Source organism: Corvus moneduloides, chromosome 3 (assembly GCF_009650955.1).
Source record: "Corvus moneduloides isolate bCorMon1 chromosome 3, bCorMon1.pri, whole genome shotgun sequence".
In the NCBI taxonomy this organism is placed as follows: Eukaryota; Metazoa; Chordata; class Aves; order Passeriformes; family Corvidae; genus Corvus; species Corvus moneduloides.
The window spans coordinates 35,785,210-35,807,659 of NC_045478.1; the positions used below are offsets into that span (position 1 = coordinate 35,785,210).

General features: G+C 36.3%; 1 protein-coding gene across 2 annotated transcripts in view; it reads left to right on the forward strand.

Moving 5' to 3' along the window:
- The window catches only part of BCKDHB (branched chain keto acid dehydrogenase E1 subunit beta), a 118,898-nt gene that overhangs the window by 83,246 nt on the left and 13,202 nt on the right, over positions 1 to 22,450 (forward strand). The gene's annotated exons all lie outside the window — the stretch shown is intronic.

Below are 22,450 nucleotides of genomic sequence, written 5' to 3' on the forward strand. Positions count from 1 at the left end.
GGCTCTGTGAAGTTTTAAAAATACTGTATGTAAGGAACTTTGCCTTTTTATTTTTCTGGCAGTTTTAATTTAATTAATACATAAAAGGCCTGTAAAACAGTGTGTATTTATTGATGTTTTATATATGCACACAAGATCAAGTTAGTTCTGTGGTGAATGTATTTGTAGAAGAGGATTTGAAAGGAGCCTCTTGAGCTCTTCTGAGCTTCTGTGCTCTTCCAGAGTACTGTGAATTTTATACTGTTGTTGTTGGCTACATTAAGATCTTTAATATAGAGAGAAAATGGAGGCTGCAGTTTTACTACCTAAAAAATCTAGTCTAGGAGCTTCTGCTGCTTCGTTGAGAAGGGAACTGCCTGTTCTCCCTGGGGCAGACACAGCTTCTCAGTGCCCAGATGTCAAACCGGGCTTAAAGCCTCAAATGTGCATCTACAACGGTAGGATAAGTTATGACAGTGCTGAGGTTTCCATGTTATAGGTAGGCACAGAGGAAGACATTTTTGAATAGTCTTATTTGTCCAATAGTCCTTTTGAATGCAAATGTTCATTGCTATCATATAGGGATCTAGCAGTTAAAGTGATGCAATTAAAAAGCAACAAAAGTGATTAAAGCCAGTTAAAAATGCCCGAATAGCAGATGTAAGCCTGGAACTAGTTCCTAAGGAAAAAAAAAGTTGCAGTCAGTTACAGGAGAAAAATAACAACACTGGGGGAGAACCTTGTGTGTCTCTCTCTTCCTGTGATCGTATCTGTGATGAGATCTGTGCAAGAGAAAGCTCTATTCTGTAGTGTAACACCAGCAAAAGAGAATGAGCTAAGGTACTCCTAGTTGTGCATATAATTCATATGCTATAAATCAGCAGTGCCTGTGATGCTTTTTGTAGTTGTGCTGTTTTCTACCACAGTGGGATTTTGAAAGGCAGCTTTATTGAAAGAGCTGTAGCAATACTGGCATCTGTCTGCATCCTGTTGGAAATGCTTGTTACTCTTACCACGCTTAACAGTGAACATGGTGAGCCGGAGACAAAGTTCCAGGCACACAGAGCACAAATCCATCTAATGACACTTATCTGACCAGGAGAGAAAGCTGGTGAGGATTTAATGCTGGTTGTGACCGAGGAAGGAAGGAGGGGCTGCTTCCTCTGTAGCAAACACTGAAGTGATAATTTTGTAAAACAACATTCAAAACTGAAAAAGTTTCTCTACAAAAATCCAAATCCATCTTTTATTAATCTACATACAGAAGTTTCTGAAATTTCTGGAAAGGCTGATCTGTGTAGCTGTAGCTGGAATTGTTCCTCAGATACATTGGCTTGGAAATAATTTTTTTTTTCCTGTCATCACTGAAGAAGTGCCTTTTGTCCATGTTCCAGCAAGTGGCATGCTCATCACCCAGCTGTATTTTGCTGAAGAACTAAGCATGCACAAACGACTAAGAGTTAACTTAGATGTCTAAGGAGTGCAAATGTCTTCTTGAATGGATGCTTGAAGTGGGCACTTCAAAAGTGTTTCACTTTTTCCCATTATCTAGTGAAAACATACCATTTCTCCTGTACATTTTAAAGAAACTGCTGTCCTACATTTGGAGTTACAAAGATTAGGAAGGAATATGGATAAAATGTGACTTTCTACTCAAAGTCATATTAAAAAAATACCTAACTCTTTGCCCAGGAGGTGGTAGGAAACACAAGCTGTACAGATTTCAGTCGTTACCTGGATACCGTATCTTCTCAATCCTCACATGCCTCTGGCATTATCAGCTTGGCTCTCAGTTGCCCACAGTGAAAACATAGACCCTGGTGATGAAGTCTGTGAAATTAAGATATCATTCTGAATACCTCTTTTTTAGTATTCCACTCTTTTTACATGTCATGGAGAGGATGGTTTGCCCTAAGAGTCACCTGTTTTTTTCTTTAACAGATTGCACATGTGTACAATTGGAAAGCTCTAGTTTTTAAAGTGAAAACTAAGTAGTTTAAGTGCTTTGCTTTTTTGTATCTTCTTTTGCTCAGCCAACAAGGTTAGTTCTCCTGCACACTGATAAATAACCTTGCAATAAGTGAATAGCTGAAAAGTGCCAAGAAAGAATATGCCAAGACTGTATTCTAATATTACAGCGTTAGGAATAATATTATTGAGAGATATACAAAAAAAGAATATCACTGCATGTTCTTGAGAGGAAATGTTTCATGGTTTTGCTGTCTCTAATTTTGTTGATTTCAGCAATATTATATCAGAATCCTGTAAGGCTTTGTACTTTATATTGCATGAATATCCAGTGCTTATTGTATATTAGGAGACCTAAATGAAGCTGTTTAGCAGCCAGCTGTAAAATTAAACTTGTAACTTTGACACACTTATTTTAAGCTCTATTAGTCAAAATGAAGTGCATTTTTTGAGAGGACTCAATGTTCCTCAACACAATGGTTCAGTTCAAAATTGCACCCATGCCACGTAAAATGGTAAAATCAGCAGTAAAGAGAAATCTTCATTATCCAGTGTGTCTTGCCTTGCTGGAAGTTTTAAAAGGCAATGCAGTACATTTATGGGCATCACACAACCATCTGAAAAATATACCACAGTTATGGTGGGTCTGTCATGGAGAATCAGAAAAGGAAATTTTATTTTTTTAGCCTTTGTTTTTAAAAGCCATTTGTGGGATTCCGCAGTCTTCTGTTTTTCAGTTCTTCTCTTATAAGTTTTCTTTTTAAAGGTGTCTGGTTTTTTTTCCTTTAAAAGATACATGTATTTAGACTAAGAAGTCTGTATTTGGTTACCTAAATATATGGCCTGACCAAAAAAAAAAAAAAAAAAAATTAAAAATCCACATCTGTCCTGAAGCTTACTGAAATATTCCTGCTGACTTCTTCCTCTTAGAACTTCTCATTCAAGAAAAACTGAGTGATTGCAAAAAGGTAAATCTAATCTAATCTCCTAGTTCTTCCTTTTAAAGTTGATAGTCCATAAATCATCTGCTTAAGAAATGAGAGAAAAATGTCATAATCACAATGATTATGTGACTGTGACTTTTTCAAAAGAAAATACTGAAAGAAAAAAGGAATCTGTAGCTAAGTTTTCTGTTCAAAGGTAATGAACCACTGAGATCAACAAGTCATTAGTTAACTTCGGCAGAGCTAGGATTTCAAAACTTTTTTGTAAAGAAGCTTTTCTGCCTTTTGAGAGAGATCTGACTTTTACACAGCAATTTTGCACTCCTGATTCTGTGACTGAAAAGTGTTGGGTTTTCTGTCCATATCTGCTCATTTATTTACTGGTTTCAGAACTTTAAATTTAGAGTGCTTTAGAAATAAGAAAATATGAAGTTGTGTGGTTTAAAAGGTTCTCTTAAAATGGATTGTAGATTTTGGAGTGTCTTATTTCTTGAGGCAGCAGCACTTTCATGGTTAACAGTGATGTGTTTTATGGTGTGCAAATTTAAATGATGAAATTCATCTTCCCATGGACGGAGATTGACACTTGGCTTGCACATAGATACAGAAATCTACTATGCTAATTTAATGAGAATTTATTTTGAAATAAGGATAAAATTAACATGTGGAATAAAAATTACTTTTCCTGTCCTTCCCTTTGATTTATTTCCTTACCCGTGGGCTGAACTTGCCCCTGCAAGCATTATTAATAGGTGGGATGGCTTGCAAAAAAAGGATGGCTGAAAATTATTGCAGACTATGTTTCAGACGTCTTTCTGTACTGAATTCAGAGTTTTCATGTCAGAGATGAGAACCTTTTAATCATGTAACTTTTAGAAAGTTGTGTGACTTCTGTGATGATGTGAGTACATAGTTTGAGCCTTCTGTGGTTAAAAACATGGCTTTCCCAGGAACTGATTCCGTTAAAAGATGCAGATGTAATAATCTGTACCATGCACGTAACATTTGTTGGACGGAGTAATATCCACTGTGGTAAAATAATAGGGGTTTTTCCTGTTACACTGATCATATATTTTGTATTTAATGTGTGCAAACAGTCTAACAGAAAGTAAGCAGAAATAATTGAATAATAATTGATGCCATGGTGAGGCGATTAATCATTATCGCTTCTTGGGAACATCACAGCTAAATACACTCTAGATGACATAATAAAATTAGCTGCTATGAATGTAAAAAAACCCCACATATCAGTTTTAAATACGTAATTATTGTGATACATACTAGAGTTGTACTATGAAAACTGTTGAAATGCTTGCAGCCAAGTGACTTCATATTGCAAAAGTGAATTTCTGGTCTGAGTTGTGGTAGTACACACTACTACTTGAATTAAAGATGAAAGAAAAATCTGCTACTGAAACTTGCATTCCAGTGTTAGTAAAGTAAGCTATGACCAGAATAAAATGTATTTCTAAGCATACAAACATGCATTGCCAAAGAAAATATCTTCCCTAATCTGACTGCAGCCGGTAGTTAAATAAAATCGCTGAGTATCTTAAATAAAACAGTTTTACAGTGTTAAATAAAATACAGTTTTCATTAGTTATTGAAGTTCTATAGACTACACATTTTTATAATTACATGGGCAGTTTTTCTTTAATCAGCCCTTAAAATATTTATTAGGTTAGGTATATTTTACATTATTAAAACCAGGTTCTCCTCACTGACATTGTAAAGTATTTTCTGGAAAAAAAAATAGCTGCTTGTTTGCATATGTTCCAGTGCTTTAGTGCTTTACTGTGGGATGTAGTTCTGCTTAAGTTAGTCCTGCTCTGAGTCACGAGCTCGGAGTGCTGCTAAAAATATGATGAAGATCACTTACACCTGTGGAAGTAAATCATATTTATTTGACTTGAAAAGCCCTTTGCAATATTTAAAATTCATTGCAAGAGTGAGATCCCAGTCCTTTATTTGTGTGCTAACAGGTATTGTGCCGGCTTCACTCAGGAGCCCAGCACTCACTGCCTTGTGAGTTACCTGGCACTTCGAGCATGAGAGGTGTGAGGGCCAATTATCAGCCCTTGTGTAACATGCATCTTTAAATAGAGTCCTGGTTTGCAATAGTTAAGGTTGAGTAGCAGTGAGAGGCAGAAAAATAGAGCCAGCGATTGCAGTGTTACAAAACAAGGCTGAAATAAATTATGAGATATGTAAAGGCCAATATATAGGTTACTTCTACTCTTGACTGAATGTGACAATATTAATATCACAACCAGGATTGCAGTGAAAGTAAACACTTAAAATGCTGATTGAAAACATCAGGAAGAAAGATCTGTAAAAGTGTGGGATAACATTAGGAAAGGCTGTGCTTCATGATTTACTGGATATACAAATCTGACAAGCCATTCAATTGTGACTGAGTTAAACACATGTACATTTTCTTTACTTTCCTCTTTGTCACAAGCATAGGGAGGAAAGTCTCTTCAATTCCATCCATAGGGAATAATATGAAGCGTGTTGTCCCTGAGAGGAAAAGTACAACCTGAGTAGTATCAAAACACCCCAAAGCCGCCTTCTGTCAGAACTAAAGTCCCCTCTGATATTGGCTTCAATGGAGTCTCACTGGATATCACAAATGTGTTTACTTGAATAGAGCAAACAGCATTATTTTCAACAAAACCAGAAGGCGGCATCTTCTCCCTCTCCCCTGTGATTTCTGCTGAGGGCTAGAAGGAAACCCCCTGTTTCTCTTTAAGATTCTAATTTACACCTGCTTCAATTGCTGGAACCTAAACAATTTGCTTGGAAATAGCTGCACTGTGCAATAGCTCTTTATTCTTTGTAACTGACAGTTTCTGCAAAGGCGTAGAGACAAGTTTCTGGCTGTATTCCAGGCAGCTTCACTGTTTATGAGTCCTACGTGTTCATCATACCTTTCTTCAGTCAGTTGCAAAATACTCTAATCTGTGTTTGCTTTTAATTTTGTTGTAATTTACTAGCAGTAGATATACTAGCAGTTTTAATAAAACATGAAGCAGATGAGGAAGATGGCTGAGATAAGGGTTTCAAATTACTCCTAAGTTTGGCTTGGCAGCTGAAGTGATTAAAAGCAATCATATTGTAACATGCCTTTGTATCTCCCCTGAATGAAGTGGCAGTGCTTGTGCTTCCTGAAGCCTTAGGGTACACAAATCAGAAGGAAAAATAATGGAGAAATATGGCTGCAGGTTTTACTGGCAATTTCAAAGTTTGAAAATAGTGAAATAAATATTGTTTTGATGTCCTTCCAAAATGGAAGAATAACTCTTAGATTTTTTAAATGGTAAATTTTTTTCCTTTTTGGGGGGGAAGGTTTTGTTCCTCCCACGATTTCATTTGGACTAAGTTATACAAATGATGCTGAATTGCTGGTATACATCAATCATGACAAATCAAACCAGTCATCACATTAAGCTTCCTATATAGGTGATTTTGTTTTCCTGTCCATTTTGACAAAACATTTTTTTTTAGATAACAAGAAATAATAGGAAAAAGTAATTTTTGGGAGATATGTGCCAGCATGCTGCTTTTATACTCTTCTCTTATTATCATGCTTACAAAACCCACAGGTTTGCAGTAGCCATTCGGCTAAAGAGTCATGTCTGTGTTTTGTCCTAAAGATGAATATGAATTGAATAATTGCTCCATAGTTTCTTTGGGGCTGAAAAGGATGTGTTTGTGCTACTGTTCTTCCGGGCTGTTTTCCCTGCTTTCTCATTTGTACTTGGCAAACGTGAGCTGCAGCTCTCTAGAAGACCATTAAGATTGTTAACAGATCTTAGGTATTTTTTCACAGCCATGGCCACTCTTCCTTCCACTTTTGTGTGCCTTGGTGATGGCATGGGAGAGAAATAATGGCTTTTGATTAACAGAGAAATGCATAATCTTGTGCTCTGTATTTATGGTTTTTAAATTATAATATGCTGAAATTCAAGAGTGTTACGTCAACAGAAGGCATGATACCTCTGTCATGCAATGCCTGGGACTGTGTCCGCCATAGCAAAGAGTGTTAATTAGAGAAAGCAGAGCAATGAGGGCTTAGAATTTTCTCAGTTCTCACAGTAAATCCATATCTGTTATTTTAGAACGTTTTCAAATCATAAAAGCTTTTTGCAAAAGGTTGTCCAGTGTCTAATAACCTTACGGTCCTGATGGCAGTGCCTACGCAAGCAGGCTTTCTGGTTTACTTTGCACTTCCCCATATACAATGCAAACAGATAGCTAATGACTGGGTAAATATAATGGGAATGTACTTTGTGCACTGTGTGTTCCGAGCTTGAGTGTTTTGGTCTTTATTTTGTTTGCCTATTTTTATATTCTTTCACAAGCACATTTTGTAATGATGGAATATTACAGAGTTTCTAGTACAGTACAGAGGAATAACACAAGGCATGTATTGTGCTCACTCTCTTTAAATCTGAAATCTTTGCTGATGCCAATTATTTTTGGCTTTTATTCTTTTGAACTAACAGTATGAACAGGGGTTATGTGTTATGATTCATTAGCACAAGAGTGTTCATTTAAAGTGAAAAAAAAACCCCAGACAAAAATGTATCTGTCAGACTTCGGCCTATCTTGTTTTCTTTTCCTAACTTTTAAAATTATTTTTTAAATGAAAATCCATGAAAAGTCAAAATATGTGAAAGAAAAGACACTGAGAGCTGAGGAAGAAGTCATTAACTGAAAACTACTCCCAGTTGTAGTATTAACCCACGAGGATTACATTTATGTCATGTAAGGAACATGATTTTCAAAACCACGAAACAAAAGACATTGAAAGCAAAGTCTTTAAAACCAGTCTGATCTTGGACTTGCTAACACAGCCCAGAACACCATTCCTTGCCCTTGCTGGAAGTGCCTGATGCACTGTACCTCTTGTGCAGCTCATTGCCTGACAGGATTTCCAACATCTTTTCCACAGAGCTGCTTTCCAGCCAGCTGCCCTCAGCTTGCAGTGGCGCTCAGGGTGCTTGAGTACTGGGTGCAGGACTTGTTGTACTCCATGAGGTGCTTGTCATTCAATTTTTCCGTGTGATGAGGTGCCTCTGAATGGCTGCTCCATGTCCCAGTTTATCAATCCTTATCCCCCATGTTTGTTGTCACCTGTAATCTTGCTGTGTGTTCTCCATCCCATCATGAAGATTGGTCATAAAGCTATGGTGAACACTGATCCATGAGGAACATGTCTCCTAATCACCTGGCTATTGGATTTTGTTCTGCTGATCGCCAGATTTGGAACCTGACTGATCGAGACAGTTTTCCACCAATGCTCATTTTTTCAACTTGTGTTTCACCAGCTTGACTAAAGGAAGGCTGTTGATAGCCTTGCTGAGGTCCTGGTAGAACAGTATCTACTCTTCTCCCCTGGTCCATTAACTGTGACATCTCAGAGGGCAGTCATGTTGATCAGGCAAGATTTGCCCTTGTTAAATTCATGTTGACCATTCCTAAACAACTTTTGCTGTTGGGCATGGCACTGAGGCCCCTTGGTGTTCTTGGACATGGCATTGAGAATGATTTGCTCTATCCTTCTAGAAACTTGCTATTAGGCTGACTGGCTTACAGCTGTAGCTTCACATTTCTGTAGATGCTTCTTGCCCTGCCTAAAAATGTGAATTAATTATATTGCTTTGCAGATTGCGTCCCTACTGTATCTGATTCCTACAATCATACAGGATTTGAGGAAGAAATAAGCTTTTATAAATCTTTCTGTGGTACCAGGGAGTCCCTCTAAGCAAAGAAACCAGCCCTGTGTCAACCACCTGATTTAATGGAAAGGTCGTGCTGGGTTTTGTTTATAAGGTACCCAGTGGCCTGGATGGAATAGATTGGCAGAATTGCATGGGCTAGTCTATTCTTACATAACTTATTTTCCTAATTAATTTAGAATATTATGGTGGAAAGAAAAGAAAACTAATGATAGCATTTCTGAAAAAAACTCAAAGCAACTCAGTGCCTGGCAGTTATTGTGTCAATATGAAAAGCTGCAGTGACCATATGAGATGGGAATATTTTTGCTATGTATTGTGTTAACATCTTTCGCTGCCTAAATTACCTCTCATCTGGTCTGTCAAGCCCAGTCATCATCAAACAGGTCAATATGGGGTTTCTTTGAACATTCTCTTGACATACTTATCTTTAAGGTTCAAACAGTGACATTTTGATATATTCGGAAGAGATAAGCTGGATTAATATTTTATTATTTTTGAAGGAAGGAAAGTATTTATTTTGGAAGTCTGGTAGGCTTCATATCCTGCAGGGATGCATGGTTTTCAGAATCAGATTTCTCTGAAGGTTTTTTTTTTTGCATTGCATTCCTTTGCAACAACTGGAATTGGGCTCAGAAAGTAGACAAATGGAACAGTGCTCAGAAGGAAATCTGGAAAATTTTTTGAATATATTTCTCCTGATCCTTGACACTGGATAAGCTTTGGCTGCTGTTGACAAATGGCTTTTACTTTATCTCTTACTTTTTGGTGTTAAATGGTTTCTATAAAGTTTTAGTGTATGAATCAATTTTATGTTTGGGATTACTGGAGGTGATCTGTGTGAAACAGAATGGTTCTGTATGGGGCAGTGGACTAGATGATCTGGAGAACACTTCAGATCTCTACTCTATCAAGTTATATGACCCTGTTGCATAATTAAAGATTAGTTTTTATATTTTTTTTCTTATTCTCTATTTTTAATGTACCTTTCTTATTTTCATCTTTGCCTTTTCTCATATTCAGCACTGTTCAATTATTTTAGCAGCTCTTTCAAATATTCTTGGAAAGGAAGCAATCATATGGTCTCATTTACAAGAAAATATTTTTAAATGATCTAAGGAAAACTTGTAATGGTAAACTGATTCATTTTTAACTCAGGCCATAGAAATAATTCAAGAAGCATTTTGAAGTTGCAAGTAAACCTGTTACTGTCTTAAGATGCATTGCAGAGTAAGCAAGGACACTCCGTAAGGGATTTTGCAGAATGCAGCACAAAGTCTTTCCAGAAGTTGCAGAGGTGCAGTGACTTAGAATTCAGAGGACATCCCCTAAACCTTGGCAGTATTGGCAAGTAGCTAATTGATCTTGCTGAGACTTCTGCTCGAGGCGGGTGCTCATCAACGATTATTGTGTAGTTGTATTAAATTACTGCTTAACTGAGCTCCACTGCTCATGTAATTTACCTCCACTTGGCATCAGTGCAATCAATAAAAATGTCAACAACCGAAAATAAGTTCTTTAAACTTTGAGTTGTTATATAAAGCTTGCTAGCTACATTTACAAATGATAGCGACATATGATCTTTGTAACTCAGAAATGTGTTGATTGGTATCTGTTTATTTTGCATTACTTAAAAATTGTTTAATAACAGTTGAAGCAAATGTTGAATTTATTTTATTTGTGACTATTTTATATTCTTACGCTGCATATATCTGTGCTTGACTGGGAATGTTCTCCAAAGGCAAATGTGCTGCTTCTGTAATTGAATATTAGCCAATAGTTTACACTGTATTGTGGATAGATAGTTTCTAATTGCAAACAACTTTGTCAGACATAGTTTTAATTTATTAAGGTCAGATTTTTCTTACCTAATTTTTCTAATAGCAGATGAAACAGGATTTTACATGGAAGACCTGACCCTTCTCTAAAACTGATTGACATATGCAGTGTGTGTTTAATCTCTGCTGTATCTGAAGTTCGGTGCTAGATTAGGATGCCTGACTTAAGCTGAAGTTAGGGAGAAGTTCCACTCTTAGAGGGAATAATAACAGACAGCTGAACTAAATAGAACAAACCGCATAATTTACAACAGAGGATTTATGAATTCCATGTCTGGTAAGAATTACATGCTGAATATCCCTAATTTTGAGTAAGGAGTGCTAATGTCATCTCTTCAGACAATTCATAAACATTCATAAGGAAGCACATTGTTTTCAGGAGTAATTGTTCAGTTTTATTGTTTAAAGGAGACGTGTTAATAAAGTATTGTGATTAGCACTTGAAGACACTCAGGTTTGTCTATTCAGAATCAAAAAATTTATCTCCAGATAAATGATTCATTACCAAGTAAAGGAGGACTATTGTGCTATTTCAAGGAACAGTTATTTATTTAGGATAACTCAGTATTTCTAATAAGATGAATAAGGCATTTAGAACTGAGATTAATGTTCTTATCGCTGAAGATGTGGTGTGGAGGAGATTAGGTTTAAAATGCAGAGGCGATTAAGAATTTCACACTGAGGGCAAAATCTAATAGCTGTGTACCCAGCCCTCTGAGCTGGAAGGCAGGGAGAGGGAGCAGAACGCAGATCCCGTAATCCAAGGGAAATGGTCAGTGACATCCTACACCACGTAGACACATACAGGTTTATGGGTCTGGATGGGGTCCACCCAAGGGTATTGAGGGAGCTGATGGAAGTGATCACTGAACTCTCTGAGACATTGTTGCTCTTTGCAACTACCTGTAAGGAGGTTATAGCCCTGTGAGGGTTGGTCTCATCTCCCATGTAACAAGAGGTAGGACAAGAGGAAATGACCCCAAGTTGCACCAGGGAAGGTTTAAGTTGGATGTTAGGAAGCATTTTTTCATGGAAGGATTGTCAAGCATTGGAACAGTCTGTCCAGGAAACTGGTGAAATGACCATCTCTGGAGGTATTTAAAAGATGTGTAGATGTGGCAAATTGGGACATGGTGTAGAGGGGCCCCTGGCAATGCTACTTTAATGACTGTACTCAATGATCTTAGAGGTCTTTTCCAACCTTGTAAATTCGGTGATTCTGTGAGCCTATTAATAAAATATAAGTGAAGCAGAAGAACTAGCTACCCTTTAAATACCTTTGAATATATCTGCATACTTCTAGATTGCTATAAAATAAGGACTCACAAATCTCAGTGAGGGAAATCTGTGAATAAGTATTTATGGTACCATAACCCAATGAAAATTACTATTTAAGCTGCCATAGCATAAAAGATCCTGCATGATATAGCAAAATACAGTTTCCCAAGTATCCAGAAGCCTCAGTTTTAAATGTCTAAAGCTCAGCGGATTGTAGGAGTGCCTTGTCATGGTGTCCAGGAAAAGGAAAAATTAAAGGCTAAAGATACACTTCATTTTCTGAAGATGACTGAAAAAACAGCCTCTTACCCTATAATAGCAAATACTCAATGGGAAGTTTGTAAGGGACATCAAACTAAGTTTTCAAATCCCAACCTTAAATTATTCTCAAAAAAGGGGTAGTGTACCCTTTGAAACATTACTACATTCATAAAGAGTAAGCAGTAGTCCACAATGCAGCTGAGAAATGTGAGGATTAAAAGGTTTTTAAAATGACTTAAATAATAATTCTCTCAGATACTAAAATACAAGAAGCTGAAATAGGTCTGTCAAAAGTCTGACTTGTGTAGTGTAGTGCTATAGACAAAATGACACTTTACAAAGTGAAAGGAAGCAAATAGTCCTTGAAATGTTTAAGTATTAGCAAGAAAATATACTAACAACATGAGCTTTATCACTGTGGTGTGTTTGCTCAATGCCTGAGTTTTCAAATATCCTGAAACAGTGACAGAAATTTGAATTTCTGTGCAAAGCAAGTGCTCTAATTCTCTCACTAATAGTACTGGAAAGAAATAGTGTTGGAGTTCAGAATAGAGTCCAAAAGGAGAACTGAGTTCAGGGGATTTCAGAAGAGTCTGCAAAGTTCACAGTTCATAAAATGGAGGGGATACACAATCCAGATGATAGTCTTGAAAATGACAGATGACATTAATTCTAGAGGACAAGCATATGAAGCACAACAAAATAACTAAGCGTGATGGAAGCTCTGATACAAAATTGGCATTACCCTTGACTTACTATCCTTAGTAATTGTACAGACTGTGAGGATTACATACATAAAAATATTCACAGGTTGCATTTAAAAATGCAAGAGGACTATATCAGGAAAATGTATTCTGTTGTTGAGAGATATTCTTCCATGTCACTCAGGCTTTTCCACAAATATTTTGTTATGGAGATTTGTTGTGTATGGTTGTAATTATGTTGACACTTATCTGGACTTTCAGTTATTTTTTTTCTTCACTGCAAACACAATTTCTAGAGGATGAGAATAAGATGAAGAATAAAACATACTTAATAGAAACTTTAAAGGCTGTTCTTAGTTTCTTGCTCAGGTTCATAAGATCCACATTGCTATGTGCTTGCCAGATTTTACAAGTTAGCACATTTTACTATTCAGAAGACTCAAGAATGATCTCCTGCATTTGAATTTCTGAAAATCCTGATGTTTGCAATAATTTGCTCTGAAATGCCGTTGGTGTTTTGATTTTATCATGTGCTGTAACCTCTAACTACTCAGTTGGTTGGAAAAGCTGATTCAGACTTAGCAGAGCAAAGCGTTTGATCCAGTTGGAACCACTGATGGTTTAATTTCTGTATCTGGGACATGGTGAGTGACCCATTACTCATTTTTCTCCTGTGAGTCTTCACCCTTGAGTATTAAGGAGAGAAAATTCCTTCTCAGCTCAGAAGCGCTTAGTATTTATAGCAAGAGAGTTGAAAATTAGGATTTTCAACTGCAAAATGCAGGTATCTGTTTTAAACTGAGGAAGGCAAGAGTCATTAATCCCAGATATATGCACTTCTTTCATCTAGGCAATGAGCGATGCCATAAAATGGTGAAGTCCTGGAGCCAGAGAAAAGATTTAATCTTTGATATAAGACAAATAGATTAAAGATGCTGGCAGAGAGATAACCATGCTGATAGGCAAGTGTGTTACAGTGTTAAAAGCTGTTAAGCATTTCCCCACCACAAAGTATTTTTATACTTTCCTTTTAATCCTGTAGCACTTTTTGGCATGAGGGAGATTTTAGTGCTGCTGGTTCTTTACAGTTCTTCAGCTGGATAGTTTTTAGGTATTCCTCAGTGGCTCTCTTTTGATTTAGACATGCTCTATGGTGACATCTACCAGCACGATTTATTGCACTGTATGAAAAATAAAGGTTCACCTCACTATGTAGGCAACCATCAGGATGACCAGGGCTCACAGTAATTGTGTATGCTCTGTATGCAGTTTCGTATATTCTTTATGGCTCAAATAACTTATATTTAGTAGTGATAACTTTTTAAAAAAAGGGAGCTTAATTTTTGATTGGATTGTTGCTTGACTGGACAATTGCCTGGGCCGGGGTAAGTGAAGGGACTGGGAAGTTTTGGTGCCATAAGCTCCCTCTGCAATCACAAAGCAGAAGTCTTGGTCATACAGAGTGCCCAGGGTCTGCCATGCCTCGCGGGGGGCGTCTCTTCTCCTTCAAACTGTGAGGAGGTTTGACAACTGGCTTAAACCAGATGCTGGCTCTAAAATAGCCAGTCGAGGTTAGAAACTGCCACTCTGTTGGACCAGTTTCAGACATTTTGTTGACAAAACAGTTTTAAATTAAATATTTTGCTGTCCAAAATGCATCTTGGAAGTTCTTTCAGATAATACTCAGCTGTGGTTGCTGCCATTTTCCTCTGGGTAGTACAGTAATACAAATTTATTCAGTGGCTTCTGAGTAACAAAATCTGCTTTTAGGTGTCTTGAACCTGCCAAATGTGGGTATTTGGTGCTTGTTTTGTGACCTGAGGGACTGAATTATATGGCCCAAGGTTGGAGAGTGGTCATTATGCCATCCCTGCCTGCTCAGTGGAGGGGAGGGCTCTGTCCCCTCTGGGAGATGCCCCCTCCACTGTGGGGGCTCCACCCTGAGGAGCTTTGCCAGTCACTGCAGTGATGCACTTACATCTTGAAATGCGTCCTGAGGGAAGTGGAAGTTTTGGGTCTGGAAGTTGCCTGGAGAATTTGCAGGTGTTCGCACTTGAATTCAGACATAAAAGTGGAAGAGGGCCCACAAAATTGATTTTATTGAGTGGAACAGATGGCTTTTCTCAGGGCCCGCTTCCAGAGCAGCGGTTGACGCAGACTGGTTGCTGTCTTCGAGTGAATTGCATTACAATAAATATAGAGCAAAATCAGTTGTTTTAGCTCTTACAGTTTTTGACCAGATATTGCAGAAATGTGAATATTTGATGGCATGGAGGCCTATCTTCCTGTACAGCCAAAATACCCAGGGAACTGAGCTGGAGTCCTTGCATGAGGGCACAAAAACAGACTGAGGAGTTGTTTTAAAAATGAAATGTTTCTTGCTTTTAGTCCACAGTTTAGTGGGCTGTAACATGTTCAAGGAGTAAAAGAAGTAAAAGTAAGAGAGTTTAGTGCATTAGCATGTTTTGTACTGTTTCTTTCACAAAAAATTCAGACCTAACCCTTCGGGTTATTTATTGCTGTCACCTCTGACTGAAATCTGAGAGTTTTAAGTAAATATGGGAAAGGATTTCACAACTCACAGGGCTGGAGTCATTAATGTCTATGCAACCTTATATTTTTTTTGACAATTCTGAGCCAGTTATTTTGTTTACATTGTAGAAAGAATTCAGAATGGTGATTAGTGGAAGTAATGAAATAATTTAGTGTGCTTATCTATATAAATATTAGTAACAATTATGAAATATATTCCAGAGAAAATGTATGGGCTTATTATTACCTCAGTAATACAGTATATTTCTTTGCATACTTTGATACTAAAAAATAATAAATTACCTCTAATTCTCTTGATGCATACCCCAAGCATATTTGCAAATTATCACAATTTTAAAGAAGTATTTTTAAAGCTCAGTTTTCTATAAACACAGCATAAGATGATTGCAATCTGAGTTAATTGCTTCCATGTGCTCTGGTTTGTAGTAGCACTACAGCTTTAAAATCTGAAAGCCATTCTCATGCTATTTCATAGCATGAAATGTAACACTGAATTATGGAACACACATTCAGTACTTAAATACAGAACTTTCATTTTAAATAATTTCTTTCTGTGCTAAATTAATATGTTTATCATTTATTACTTTTTAACAAATTATTACATTTAATTCTAAAGATCAGAAAAATGTTGAGCATATTAGTAATCATCCTTCAGCAAAAAACTCATAATTTTTGGATTTAAAAAACCCACTGATTGATACACTGTAAACCTTAAAAATTAGTTTTCCATACCTTAAAAATATGATAATTATTTTATGATATGGGGAACTCTGTATGTGTAACTTTTTTACATTTTAACTCTTTTTTATAACTTATGACTAAAGGAAAAATTATTCTTTCTACAGCTGTTCATAGGTTTTACAATCAAAGCCAGTTTTAAGTAATTCAATAGAAACTTAATGAGGCTACATTTGTGTTTTTGCCAAATAATGTAATTAATTCATTGCAAAATACATTATTTTATAATATAATTTGTAAAAATACACAAACTTTAAAATTAAGTGCAGGCATCTTCATTTAAAACATTTTACTGTATGTGAATAGTTTGTTAGCTGAAGTTGAAACACAAGTTTAGTTCCAAGTGCTTTATAATCTGATCTCAGTGTACAAAATCTTTGGAGCAGTATAAACATATGTGTAAATGAATTGTTTTAACATATAATTTTTATGATACAATTGCTCTGAATCATGAAACCTCAGACCTAAGATGTTCCATCAGGAAGGCAGAAATACTGGTAACAGTGATATCCAAAAAGCATACAAGAAACAGTTGATGAGGCCAAAGACAACTCACGTGGTGTTCCTGCAAAAACTTGAAGGGGAAAAAAAAAAAGGCAGAAAACCCCACTCCTTAAATCCTGCATTATAATGTGAAAGCTCCATGCTTTTGTTGGACAGCTGAGATCGATGAATTGTATTTTAAGATTGGCTGCTGCTTCAAATACAGTCAAACTTATACTGTTCAGTGTTGCCACAGAAAAAAAGTTATCTGCAGGCCCGAGTTTTGGTGATTAAAACCTGGAAGGCCCCTTGGGTGGCTAGCATTGACTGGTGTTATTACAGAGAAACAAGCATTGCAATTAATTTATTAAATATTCATGTAGAAATAGGATGTATCTGTCCCTTTGCCTAACATAGTTTCAATATTTTTCTTCAAGATGAACTATAAAAGATGTTCAGACTCCTATATTTGAATATGTCTGCAAGTCATGGCTAGATCCAAGATATTAATGATAGGAGAAAAAGAAGACAGATGAAAGTTGCTGAGGACCTGGAGGAGGAATAACCAATTCCACTGGGGCTGCTAATATTTAGTCCCTGCCAATCTGTTGTTTCAATCAAGCAGGAAGCTAATTACATGCAACACTTTGATTCTTTAGCAAAAAAAAAAAGATAAAGCGCTTCTATTTTAAGACCGACCATGTTTTTTTAGTCAAAATACTGTACTGTCAGAAAATGCCAATGTCAAATCTTTTTGCCAGTTTTAGCAGGAGGTTTTTCAGGGAGCAGTAGTTCTGTCTTTCCGGGTGGAATTTCTGACAGACTTGGTGTTCTTGGTTGAAAGTTTGAGTTTCTTCCCTGGACTGTTTTCTGTATTGCATTCGCGTCCATTGGATAAAGTGCTTATGTGGAGAGGCACGGGAGGTGAGAGCTGCCATCCCTGAGATCAGCACCCTGGCCATGGGCACAAGTGCCATACTTGGGCTCCCTTCTTTGCTGTGACTTTTGGGGTGCTGCAAAGTGAATGCCCCTCTTTCCAATTTTACCCCTCTCTGTGGCTATTTATTATTCATTTGAGTACTTAAAAAATTAGACTTCGTTGTTTGTTTATTTTTTATTTGCTTGTGGTAGCTATCTTACTTGGGGATTATGTTCCAAACATCAGATTTTTGCTGGCCTGGCCACCAGCTTACATTAAGAGTACTGTTTGGCTGAGAATAAGAAATACTGATTATAAAAAGCTAACATCGACTATTCTGAGTATTGTAGGTGTCAAGTTCAAGTCTGTGTATGCCTATATCTGAGTCAACCACAATATATATTGATATTGATGGAATTAATGTGATTATATGCTAATAAATATATTAATGGACTTATGCTCTATTCAGTCCTGAAGGGCAGAAGTGAGACAAAATGTCTCTGAAATATGAGTTATAACACCATATATTGCTATATGTTGAGTCAGAAAATTGTTCCCATTTATTCAGAATGCCTCAGGTAAGCAATTTATCTCCAAAATGTATTGAGAAGGTTTCAGATGCACAAGAAACCTGTAAGTAATACAGAGGAGACAACCCACTGTTACTCAAAAATCAAATTCTGTCATCAATGTTGCATTACCAAAACAATTTTAACAACTTTTCTTTGAGAGGAATCCTACTTGGTTAAACTAAAATTGAGAAATCTACTTTCCTCTGAGACAAAATCCTCTAATTGTTGTGTATTTAATCACTGTCTATATTCAGAATACTAAGAAAAGGATTTCTTATATAAGTAAGCATGATGGGATTATGTGAATAAATGTGGATGTTACCATCTTCACACAAGTTATAAAGAAACTTTTACTGTTCTTTAAGCTAGAAGTTCTGATTTAACTTTGAGTAGGAAGATCTGAACTTAGCCCATTTTCATATGGAGTTTTGAGCTACTGGGGGGAAACATTTGGTTCTAAATACCATATGTAACATTATATCTGGATTTCAATGTTTTGAGAAGCCAACGGGTTTACCCAAATTATAGGAACAACTTCAGAAGTCGCCTAATGAATGGCTTTTTTTTTCTTTAATGTTTGATTACCTGCAGTCTTCATTCACATGTAAAGCTGAATATTATACCAACTTTGAATTCCAGGTAGTTGAGAAACTCGAAAGATCTGAAGGCATTTCACCATCTGTGTACTGACAATATATGTTGTCCTGTATTTTATGTCCATAAAGATTTTACCACCTTTGACAGTGGATAAGGACTGAAAAGAGAGGGAAATATGGATCAATTTTTCAAGTATCATTGTCTCTTTCACTGTTTTTGATGGACACTCTTACGGGGTACTACAGATTTTGTAGTGGTCTAGCTTCTGCAAGAACTCCATTTAATTGTGAATATTTGTCGCATCTCTGCAACTACCTATGTAAGGACACTGCAATGAGGTGGCATAGATTTGAGTTTTTCTTCATAATTACTCAGTTGGGAGTGATCTAAAAGTTGCATCTCTAATCTATGCAGTACAAGCCTTGTTTATAGTCAATAAGGATTAAAATCATCAAAGGATGGTGCATTTCATTTTAGAGTAAATCTTCCTATGAAGAGATTTGAAACTTTTTAGCAGTGCCTGAGAACTAGAGATTCTGTTGATTGTCTCCTAAAATTGTCTCCCTTTCAAGAACATAAATAGCATTACTTGATTTTTAATGGTAACAAACCAATGAATTACACAGAACTGACTGTTTTACCCCTAAGTGAGTCTTTAGTTGGGGGGAAATAAGAAAGAAAGAAGTCTTGAAAACAGCTGTTATAATTTAGAAAAGTTATATCAAATAATTAAGAAGACTTTCAAAAGATGTTTGAATAAAGGAAACCATTGTAGTCAATAAAAAAAACTGCAAAGCAGCAACTTGAATTTCAGCCTGCTGTGGTCACTGTGCTACAGAAAATCTCAGCCATTGATTTGTTTGGTCACTGGGTCTTCTAGGCTGAAGTTGTTTATTAACCACTACAAGCTAAGCTTTTCTTTCTCCATATAATTTGTGGTGATCACTGAAATAAGTGGAAATGCCTTAAAAAATTATATACTGTTCAGAGAAAGATGCTTAAACCTCTATTTTTGTAGAGCATTCAAATATTGATTTTACAATGGATAGGAAACTATGCAGCCAACAAACCCCATAATTTCTGGAGTATCCTTGAATTCATAGAGATACAAACCATGGAAATAATGTTACATGTGAACTTTATTTCATGACTTTTTTTAAGTCAACCACAAAAGAAGACATTTGAGAGCATGTTTCTTGTCTTGATCAAGAAAAAGTACAATGTCAGACACTTAAACTGGCTCTTTAGCAATCTGAACCCATGTCAGCAGTGTCTGCAGGTTTTGTTCTTACAGTTGTTAGCAGGATTGGTTGACTGTGTTTCTACCATCTGACAAGTGAAAAATCTCACCAAAAACAGTGAGAAAAGCCCCATAATAACTTCTGTACCATCTGGATTTTTGTGAATATTGTTTTTCTGTCTTCATAGCTATGAATTCCCTCCTAAAAGCATGAAGTACTAATTTTCTTCTGTTATTGTGCTCTGATAAAAATGTTGTCAGCCTGATGTTTTCAAAACTTAATTTGTCAGTGAATTTGCTGGGCTTTATACAGTGAGTGTAGATTGTGCCAGGCTAACCTAACAGATTAGATCCTGACCTTACAAAATCTTGTCAGTACAAGAACTGCAAGGTATTTGATTTGGGGATTGTAGTATGGTGGGCTCTCAAAAATATTACCAAGTTGTAAAGAGTAGCATTTTTTAAGACTTGGTTGGATCTTAACACTGTTGTAGTTTCTTAGTTACAAACCCCAGAATTTTTAAGTCACAAAGTCCATCTATTATTGATACAGTAAAAATTAGAATCCTATAATGAACCTGCCTGATATTCAGGGTCTCAGAAGCAGAGTTTCTACATGGCTAGGAGCTACTAACTTTTTTTTAGCATAAGCTTATAAATGATTAGTTGGGCAGAAGAGGAAGAGCTGGTGTTATCAGTTACCTTTGGCTCAATTGTGTGTCATGTAGTTGGATAAAAAGAGAGGTGAGTTTGGAGAAGCCCTTATGGTAGAAATAGTAAGGACTGACTTTGTTGTAGAAAATAGTGGTATGGTGAACTAGTTTTTTTAAAAAAGTATTGAAACCAAATGATGTGAGTCAGGAGCTTCTAGGGTCATCAGAAGCTGTGGAGAGCCTGCTCTATGAAAATAGCTTAATGGTGCCTGCCTTCTTCCCACTGTCAAAAGGAAGACTAAATGAATGTAAGTCCTGTTTATAAATTTACTGGAAAAATAAGCAAAGGTAACCAACAGAAAAGTGTTTGCTAAAGTAATACTGGGGAAAAATCATATATGAAGGAATCTGAAATCAATAGCTTGAAATTAGAAAAAGAGTTTCAAGATGACCTGTCATAGAGAAGGAGTGTGGATAAAAAAAGCCAATAACCGCATTACAGCATTATCACCACAGTAGAGTACAATACAGTTAAATATGATCAATTTGTGATAGAAACTGGGACCCTCTATGATGGCAGAGACATGACTTCAGTTCTGAGACCTTGCCAAGTGTTGTATTCTTACACTTTCTCAGAAGTTTGGAGAAAAAGCCCCAACTTTAGCTGTGCATGGCCTGGTGGTCTCATTTATTAAGAGGAAATCAGATGTATGGGCTGGTGGGTACAGGAAATTCCATGACTGGATAATTGTTATTTAAAAATGTTTTGATTTTGTGGTTGTCCAGCTGGAAGAGAACATCAGTGTCAGTGCACCTAAACCCTGACTTCTGACATCAGTAGTGGCTTTAGGTAACAGGAAATCTGATTCAAGCAATGGTGAGTTTGGCCACTAGCAAAGGAAATGGACCTAAATAAAAGCTCAGACTTTCACAGAATTCTACATTTTGGTTTCTCCCTTTATGCTTCCTGTTGCATGTCATGTATCACAGTCTCTGTGATTGCAAGAGGCTAGAGTTTATGCTGCTGTACAATTACAGTACTGGATACTGGATAAAATAAGAAGCCCAATGTGCTTCAAGAATTATGCTAAATATTGAAAAAAAGAATCTGATATAGGGAACACTAATTCTCAAACAATCCTGCCTTAATATAATACTGGTGGGGTTTTTTTTTTTCAGGGCAGATGTAAAGTAGGATCGCTGTTTAATAATTAGCTTCATAAAATCAATCCTTGTAAATAGTAAATCAATGTCCATTTGTGCTATAGTTCTATTTTATATTTATGATATTGTGGTTTTATATATTATCCTATTGAATGCCATTTCTTAGAGATATCTAGTCCTGTAGAGTCCTGATGGATTGAGATCTCCAAAAATTTTAGTTAGTGAATAAACTGAGAATTTCTCTCAAATATTTACATGAGGTTAGCATTTTTTTTTAAATACTGTTTAGTAGACACAGGGGGAAAAGAAAATCTCAGTTTAAACTGCATTGCAGTTTTATTTTTGGAGGTATTTTTACATTTCACTCATGGCAATTGTATGTTGAGTGCTAACAAACTGAAAAGAAAATTATGAGAGGCGCTTCACAGTAACTAAGGCAGCTGTGTAGGTATTCTACTTTGTTTCTTCATTAAGAAATTTCACTGTACAATTGATAACATTGGTGGAAGACAGTTTAGGTTATGTAAAAGATTTATAGTTTTTACTTTAAAGCAGTAAGTTCATTAGTAGAGTGAAAATTAAAATTGTGTAAATGCTTTAGTATAAAAGTAAAGTTCACATAACCATTTTAAGTATGAAATTTATCTAAACAATCAGTTCTAAAATATAGACCAAGTTAAATACTTGGGCTTAATCCAGTGAAAACTTCAGTGAGACTCCTAAAATATACATTTGACATCTACTGTTATGTTTCTCTCTTGTGTAAAAATAATTAATTCTGTTATCTGTGTTTCTATGTGTAATATTGCTGGATA